Below are 8,293 nucleotides of genomic sequence, written 5' to 3'. Positions count from 1 at the left end.
TCCAGCTGAAGATGGGAAGTAGGCATTTGGATAGTCTAGTCTAAAGTTCTAGACAGAAGAAAAGTAAATTCGGGAACTGTCACTGGATAGATGTTATTCAAGTCAGCATACTCGATGAGAGAACAAAAGGAAAGGAGGGTCAACAGAGGAGAGAAGACGCCAAGAACCGAGGCCTTGGGTGTTGCAACTTTAAGGGGCAATGGAGAAGAAAAGAAATCAGAAAAAGAGGCCAAGAAATCTAATTAGTAGAATGTTAACAATAGCCCAAGGAAGAAAGTAGAGTAAGGAGGGAATGAGCAGCAGCGCAGAGTTTGGCAGATAAGACAAAGCTGAGACTTGGACATGAGTGTAGCAATTGGAAGCAATTGATGACTGACCAGGAGCAGTTTCATTGATGGGATCCAAAGCTTGATTTGAGTTAGTGTAGTAAAGAATGGGCGTAGTGGAATAAGAAGTAAAAAGAACTGAAACTTTTCACACAAAATAAAGACACATAGAGAAAAATGGTCCTGATGAACTTACTTTCAGGGCAGGACTAGAGATGCAGACGTGGAGAGTGAACGTGTGGACAGAGCAGGGGAAGGAGAGGGTGGAGCGCATTGAGACAGTAGCACCGGCTTATATACACTGCCACGTGTAAACTAGCTAGCTAGTGGGAAGCTGCTGGACAGCACAGGAGGCCAGCTCATGCTCTGTGATGACCCAGAGGGTGGGATGTGTGGGTGGGAGGGAGACTTAGGAAGGAGGGGTTATATGTATACTTGTAGCTGATTCACATTGTTTGTGCAGCAGAAACAAATACAATATTGTAAACCAGATTTTATTTTTGTAAAGAATGTATTATAAAGAATATTGTAAAGAAGAACTGATGTTTTTGAATAGTGGTGTTGGAGAAGACTCTTGAGAGTCCCTTGGACAGCAAGGAGATCAAACCAGTCAGTCCTAAAGGAAATAAGTCCTGAATATTCATTGGAAGGACTGATACTGAAGCTGAAACTCCAATACTTTGGCCACCTGATGCGAAGAACTGACTCCTTGGAAAAGACTCTGATGCTGGGAAAGATTGAAAGTGGGAGGAGAAGGGAATAAAAGAGGATGAGATGGTTGGATGGCATCACCAACTCGATGGACGAGAGTTTGAGCAAGCTCCGGGAGTTGGTGATGGACAGGGAGGCGTGGTGTGCTGCAGTCAATGCGGTTGCAAAGAGTCAGACACAACTGAGTGATTGAACTGACCTGAACTGAAAGCACTTATCCTCCAATTTAAAAAAAAAAATAGAAAAGAAATCCCACAAAAACAAATACTTGGCTAAGTGAATCATTATTAGGTGCACACACTTTTAACCACAACCCACAGCAAGAAACAGAGCTTTGCCAGCCGTTCCAGAAGCCTGCCCACGTCCTGTTGCTGTTGTTCAGTTGCCCAGGCATGTCTGAGTCTTTGCGACCCCTTGGACTGCTGCATGCCAGGCCTCTTTGTCCCTCACCACTTCCTGAAATTTCCCCAAGTTCATGTCCATTGCATCAGTGATGCCATCCAGCCATCTCATCCTCTGATGCCCTCTTCTCCTTCTGCCCCCAATCTTTCCCAGCATCAGGGACTTTTTCAGTGAGTCGGCTGTTGGTGTCAAGTGATCAAAGTACTGGAGCTTCAAGATCAGTCCTTTCAATGAATAGTCAAGGTTGATTTCCTTTAATATTAACTGGTTTGATCTCCTTGCTGTCCAAGGGACTCTCAGGAGTCTTCTTCAGCACTGCAATTTGGTGGCGTTAATTCTTCGGCACTCTGCCTTCTTTAAGTCCAGTTCTCCCAATCCAACATCCAGCATCCTGACTTTATAGCTATCACATCCTTATGTTTCTTCATGGTTTTGTCATCTGGGAGATGACAGAAAATACATATGCTGATCTTTTTACAAGTTTCCCAGCACAGAATCCCTAAAACCCTTATAAAATCCTAAATGATGTGTGCACTAGGAACATCCTTGGTTCTACTGAGGCAACTCTGGGTGAGCTCTTGGATAGCTGTTGGTGGCAGGGGCAGGGAGTGGTGGTCACCAGAAAGATCAAACTCTAATAAAGAGGACCTTAGAATTTCATTCCCCCAAACTGCCACTTCTCCAAAGAGGGCAGAGGGGCTGAAAATGGAGTTAAAAATTGATCATGCCTACATGAAAGGAGCCTCTATACAATTAGGGGTACCTTATAACCTTTACTGACAGCAAATTTCTTTCAGTCCAAATTCTCTCGGATCAGGTTTTCATTGATTACCACCTCTTACCTGTCCCTTTTTCACATTAGAGCCCACACGGCCATCAGACCATTCTACTTAGCATGTATTACTTAGGACTGGCTGTGGAGTGTCAAATTAGCTATCCTGAGACAACACTTCCCAGAATTCCCCTCCCTTATGAATTTTAGTTTGTTAGCCATAAAGAGTTATGAGATTTGGAAGACAAAAATGCGGGAGTGAGCATTTTCAGTCTGAAGGTAAATGTAGGGTGTCAGGCAGTATGCCTTGTAATTTGTTGCTGATCAATTGGCCCCTCTTCTTACTTGGGGCCACTCCTGGACCCTCGACTCCTCCAGAAGCAGCTAGATTTCCTTCTTTAGTCTCTCTAAGTCTGGAGTCACATCTCCATGCTGAAGGGTACCAGCATCTCTCCTCCTGCTTAGCTTGGACTTTGCGGCTGGAGGTTGTAAGAAACAGAGAAGAATCCAGTCTGTTCTGTGGGTTCCAACTCGTCTCTGTGGATTTCACCATGTTCCTGCTTGAATCCATGTCAAGTCTTCCTTCCTGACTCCTAGTCTAGTGATCTATCTGTAGCAGCTTCAGGCTCATCAACAGATTCAGGGCAGTAGGCCTCTCTGCTGGCTCCTATGACGGCATAAAATCTAATCCCCTTACTCTGTATCACTCTGCAGTTTGGCTTTTCTTCTTAAACCCTAACTGATACGCTGGGGCTTGTCTATTCTTTCAAACCCGATCTCTTTGCAGTGGACCCAAACTGCTGGCCTCCAATAAAGTCATCCTGGACCAAATGTTGAGGTTCCTTGTTGCAGCCAGCAAAATGTGAGAGACAGCCGGGCTCCGCAGGCTTCTCATTCTGCCACAGCACCAGGCCAGGGCCTTTGTCTCTGCAGATGTTTCTTTCCTCGGATGAATCAAACGTGCAGTTCCTAATATCAGAACAATGTGGTTGCCATGCTGGAGCCTGAGATGAAATGCTTTTTATAAGAGCTAATCAGATTCTACATTAATGAGAGAAATATGAAGCTAATCAACACCACAGAAGGTCTCTAGGCTCAGGCCTATTAAACTTCATAAAAAATTAATGACTGAAAGAGCCGACTCTTTTGTAAGGGGTCTCTTGTGGTTGGATAAGGGCCTGAAGTCCCATTCACCTCTCATTACATTGAATTAGCCTCACTTTCCAACCCAAAATATAATCCATCAAGTGGCATTTTCCACTGGGTGTTAGACAGGCAGTGTTTGAAAACACTTGTAAAATATTTATTACTTTTCCTCCTTCTCTTTCTTCCCTTCATCCCCCTCCTCCTTCCCCTCTCAGCCAAGCTTCTCTCACCTCGCTCACTATGGTTTTCCTATTTTAATTAAAGAGATTTGTACTCTGAAAGCCTTCTGGGAAATGTCTTCAGTGACTGTGGTTTGTAGATGCCTCTGGAGCTGCTTGGCAGAAACCCCCTAGCCCTGTGCTCAAGCCATGTTCAACATCTGCCTGCAGAAGCCAAGGATGGTGAGGTGGGGATCTAGACCAACTGGGTTGAAAAATGATCTCAACATTCCCCTTTCTGAACTCAGGGGCACTATTTTTTTGTGGATGAATGTGGGCTGTAATTATTGAATAGATTCAGAATAAAAGACATTTATCTTCAAAGCTGGTGGCCTCTACTCCAATTAAATCTAAATTCCCACCACCCTTTCCAGCTACCTTTTCCCCAAGCTATAATTCACCTTAGGTTGTTGCTGGAGGTTAGAGAACCAACTCCATTATTCACCCAGCAGGACACAGCAGCTAGGACCTGGAGCTGGGTGTCAGGACATAGACAATTATAGATGGTAGGTTGGAGGGGAGCTTCTATGTGGGCTCAAATCAGAAGTGGACTGTCAGACTCATTGATTAAATGCTAAAATGTTTTCTACCTTGAATGGGGCTACTATAAAAATGTCCCTGCCATTGGGATACACCCCACCTTAAGGGGTTATTAGGTAATACAAAGTGGTGCCATGGTGCTGTGCCTAAGTACTAACTGAGGATAGTGTCTTAAAAGAAATGGGTGACGTTATGGGAACCCTGGGGAGAAGTGTGTTGACCAGGGACTCTGGGATGAGTAGAAGGGAAATCAAGGGAAAATGGAAGCAAATCAGAGAAAATCTCTCACATTTTGGCTGGAAAGCCAATCCTGGCTCCAGAGCTTTCTAAACTGCACCTCCCTCCTGACTCACCACCTCCAGGTCATATCAATGGACAAGGGCTGCCCAGCACCCCCAAAGTGCTTTTCCACTATGTTTCATCTTCTGAAGATTCTAAACTTGGAGGCAGCTCTGGGGATTTTTGCTGTACAAGCTATCAGCAGATCCCTGCACGCATGTGCCAGTGAATGAAAGTGAAAGCATGAGTCACTCAGTTGTGTCCAACTCTTTGTAACCCCATAGAATGGGTCCATGGAATTCTCCAGGAAGAATACTGGAGTGGGCAGCCATTCCCTTCTCTAGGAGATCTTCCCCACCCAGGGATGGAACCCCAGTCTCCTGCATTGGCAGGGGGATTCTTTACCTTCTGAGCCTCCAGGGAAGTGCGTGTCAACAAAGGTGCAAGAAGGATAGGAGTGGCCGGTGGTGGCCAGGATGCACCGGAGGAAGCTTTGTCAGGATGCGTGTTCCCTCACAGCGTTGGCTCATCTCTGTTTCTCTGCTCTCGTGTGCAGGGGCTCAGAAGCAAGGGGAGTTCAACACGCGGGTTCATACCTGCAATTCAGGAAATACTGACCTCCACTACAGTTCAATCTGTCTCTCAAAGGGGCTCCGGGAATCCACTGACTACAGTAATGTGTGGACTAGACAGCTTGGTATGACATTTCCTAACTGTGCTTGACTGTTCTGATGCCCTATAAATTGTTTTTCAATCAAAGCTTATTTATGAAGTATAAAAATGCCCTATTAACCCAATGGTCAGCCTTTTAGGAATCAAAATTATCCAAAATATAGTTGCTAAGCTGGATATAACAGTAAGCAAAGGAAAAACTCATGAAGAGCATACACTTTGCAGAAGACACTTCGGGCCGCTGTCAGGGGACTAACTTAAGATAAGGATACAAGCTTCTACAGTCTAACTTACTTCAACAATATGTAATTGCTTTTAAGCTATAGTTAGCAATAAATATAAAGTAGTTAGGTATGGAAAGTAGGAAAAACCTAGCCTCTGAAATGAACAAGGGAGGCTCTGGAAGAATCACCAAGCTTTGAACCTGCAAGTGGACATGGGGGTGACTAAAGGAGAAGGGAAGCTAAGCTCTCGGCCACTAAAACAACCCTAAGAGATCTCTGTGCTGAGATATAGATAGCACCTTACCCTGTGTGTGTGTTTATGACTCTCTCATAAAGAAAAGGAAATTATTTTCTGACTACTCTGCTTAGTAAAACAAGGAATTTTATTAGAATTATCTATAATTGTACATATGCGCGCACGCACACACACACACACACAGTGATACTTGAAATGATGTTGTTGCTCAGTCGCCCAGTCATATCCAGTTCTTTGTGACCCCATGCCCTGGCAGCACGCCAGGCCTCTTTGTCCCTCACCATCTCCTGAAGTCTGCCCAAGCTCATGTCCATTGCATCGGTGATGCCATCCAGCCATCTCATCCTCTGATGCCCTCTTCTTCTTCAACCTTCAATCTTTCCCTGCATCAGACTTTTCCAATGAGTCAGCTGTTCACAACAGATGACCAAAATACTGCAGTTTCAACTTCAGCATCAGTCCTTCCGATGAATATTCAGGGTGGATTTCCCTTAAGATTGACTGGTTGGATCTCCTTGCAGTCCAAGGGACTCTCAGGAGTCTTCTCCAACACCACACTTCAAAGGCATCAATTCTTTGTCGCTCCGTCTTCTTTATGGTCCAGCTTTCACAACCGTGCGTGACCACTGGGAAGACCAGAGCCTTGACTGTATGGACCTTTGTCAGCAAAGTAATGTCTCTGCTCTTCAGCGGAGACAAACTCTCTAGGTTTGTCATAGCTTTCTGGCCAAGAAGCAAACATTCTGATTTCACGGCTGCAGTCAACATCTGCAGTGATTTTAGAGCCCAAGCAGAGGGAAGTATATATATAATTGGAAATCATAGCCATGTGCATAATACTATCTTTCCATACTATGGAAACTCTGCTCCACTCTTGATAAAGTGTTTAATTTTTGTTTAACCCTCTTCATTGCCCAGTAATTTCTGGTGCAATGTTCAGCCTGACTTTGCCCCTCTGATGTATGTCCATAATGATTGTAACCATGAGTAAGTGATGTGTACAAGCTTTACCACTTTTGAGTATAAAGTTAAGTTACATTTCAGTTACTAACCAAATTATTCTAACTTAACCAAAATTTTGCTGTTTTTATCCAGGGATGCACACTATCCTTACAGGGTTGCCTAAGTTCAAAGGTCTTCCTCTTTCCTCTGCTAACAGGATTGCCCTTGTCCAAAAATGATAGCCTGCCTTCTCTTTAGGAAAATTCTGATCATCACCCACAGAAATAGAATACTGGGTGCTCACTCAAGAACACAGTGATCTCAAAACAGTGCATTTCTCAAAATGTAAATCATTTACCTACAATTTTATATCCGTGCAAGGTTGAATTTTGTGAACACAGAACTTCAGGTTATTTCTAAAATCCTTCTTTTTTTAGCCTATGTCTTAAAAACAATACTTTTAAACTCTCATTTGTAGAGCATCTACAAAATGCCCATCACTGGGCAACGTACTTGACACACATTATCTCACTTAATCCTCACAATAACCATATGAGCTCTGTAGTTTGCACCGTCTTTTTGTTTTTGTTTTAATTGGGATAATAGCACTTTCGAGGATTAAGTGACTTATCCAAGGTCACACTCTTGACAGTAGTAGAATTATAAGACAAACAAATCTCTTATTATTTTTCAAAATTGGACAATTAACCTTAATAATAGCTTGAAGTTTATAGGTTGGTATAGCATCAAATCCACATAGAAAATTAAATGCTTTTTTGCTCTGGTTCTTTTTTCCTTCTTTTACTTTTTTAAATATTGAGATATTACTGATGTGTTATACTATTTTCAAGTGTTTAACATAATGATTTAGCATTTGTATGTATTACAAAGTGATCACTGAGATATGGGCTTCCCTGGTGGCTTAGAGGTTAAAGCATCTGCCTCCAATGCAGGAGACCCAGGTTCGATCCCTGGGTTGGGAAGATCCCCTGGAGAAGGAAATGGTAACCCACTCCAGTATTCTTCCCTGGAGAATCCCATGGATGGAGAAGCTTGGTAGGCTATGGTTCATGGGGTCCCAAAGAGTTGGACAAGACTGAGCAACTTCCCTTTCACTTTCACTGAGATAAATATAGTTAACATCTAACTCCGTTCTGAGTTATATATTCTTCTTGTGATAAGAACTTTTCAGACCTATTCTTCTGAGACTTTCAAATATCCAATACAGAATTTTTAACTACAGTTACCAGGCTATACATTGCATCCCCTGTCACTCTTTTTAAAGTAGCAATAGACATATCTCTGAGGATGGTATGAAAGAGGTTTTGCATCCCTGTGGTTATCCTCTAAAGGTGCCCTAATGAGCCATACCCCTCATATCCAAGCCTTTGCGTGGGTCCCTCTCCCACTGAAAGAAGGATAGTCCTTTGCTTCACTCTAGCCAATAGAATGAAGAGCCAGATCCCATGGAACCATTCCCATGGAGCAGGGCTAATCAGGAACTAGCATCATGTGCTCAGTTGTGGATCAGAAACCACAAAGCGCTTCCTGCCTCTCCCTGCTTTTTGATAGGGGGAGTCTTTTTTGGTCTTTGTCTCACCCTCGGATGTGGAGTGGAGGTGAAGGACAGGTAACTGATTTCTTTAGTCTATAAGTCATAGACTAAAGGTTGAGAGAAACCTTACTCGAGGAGGTTATAACCTCAACAACACTGTGACCCGATTTAGAGGATTCGATTCTAAAGCTCAAGCTTGGGCCTGATGCCTTTGAGGATATTGGAAAGGTAGATGAGCGTGTTTGTATGT

General features: G+C 43.4%; 1 non-coding gene across 1 annotated transcript; it reads left to right on the top strand.

The window, feature by feature from the left end:
- Nucleotides 1-7,399: 7,399 nt before the first annotated feature.
- TRNAW-CCA (transfer RNA tryptophan (anticodon CCA)) lies at nt 7,400-7,471 on the top strand. Its single transcript has one exon. It is a non-coding gene; the product is annotated as a tRNA-Trp (tRNA).
- The last annotated feature ends 822 nt before the right edge of the window (nt 7,472-8,293 follow it).

Source organism: Bos taurus, chromosome 16, assembly GCF_002263795.3.
Source record: "Bos taurus isolate L1 Dominette 01449 registration number 42190680 breed Hereford chromosome 16, ARS-UCD2.0, whole genome shotgun sequence".
In the NCBI taxonomy this organism is placed as follows: domain Eukaryota; kingdom Metazoa; phylum Chordata; class Mammalia; order Artiodactyla; family Bovidae; genus Bos; species Bos taurus.
The sequence above is the reverse complement of the archived record's forward strand: the minus strand, read 5'-3'. Positions and strand labels throughout refer to the sequence as shown.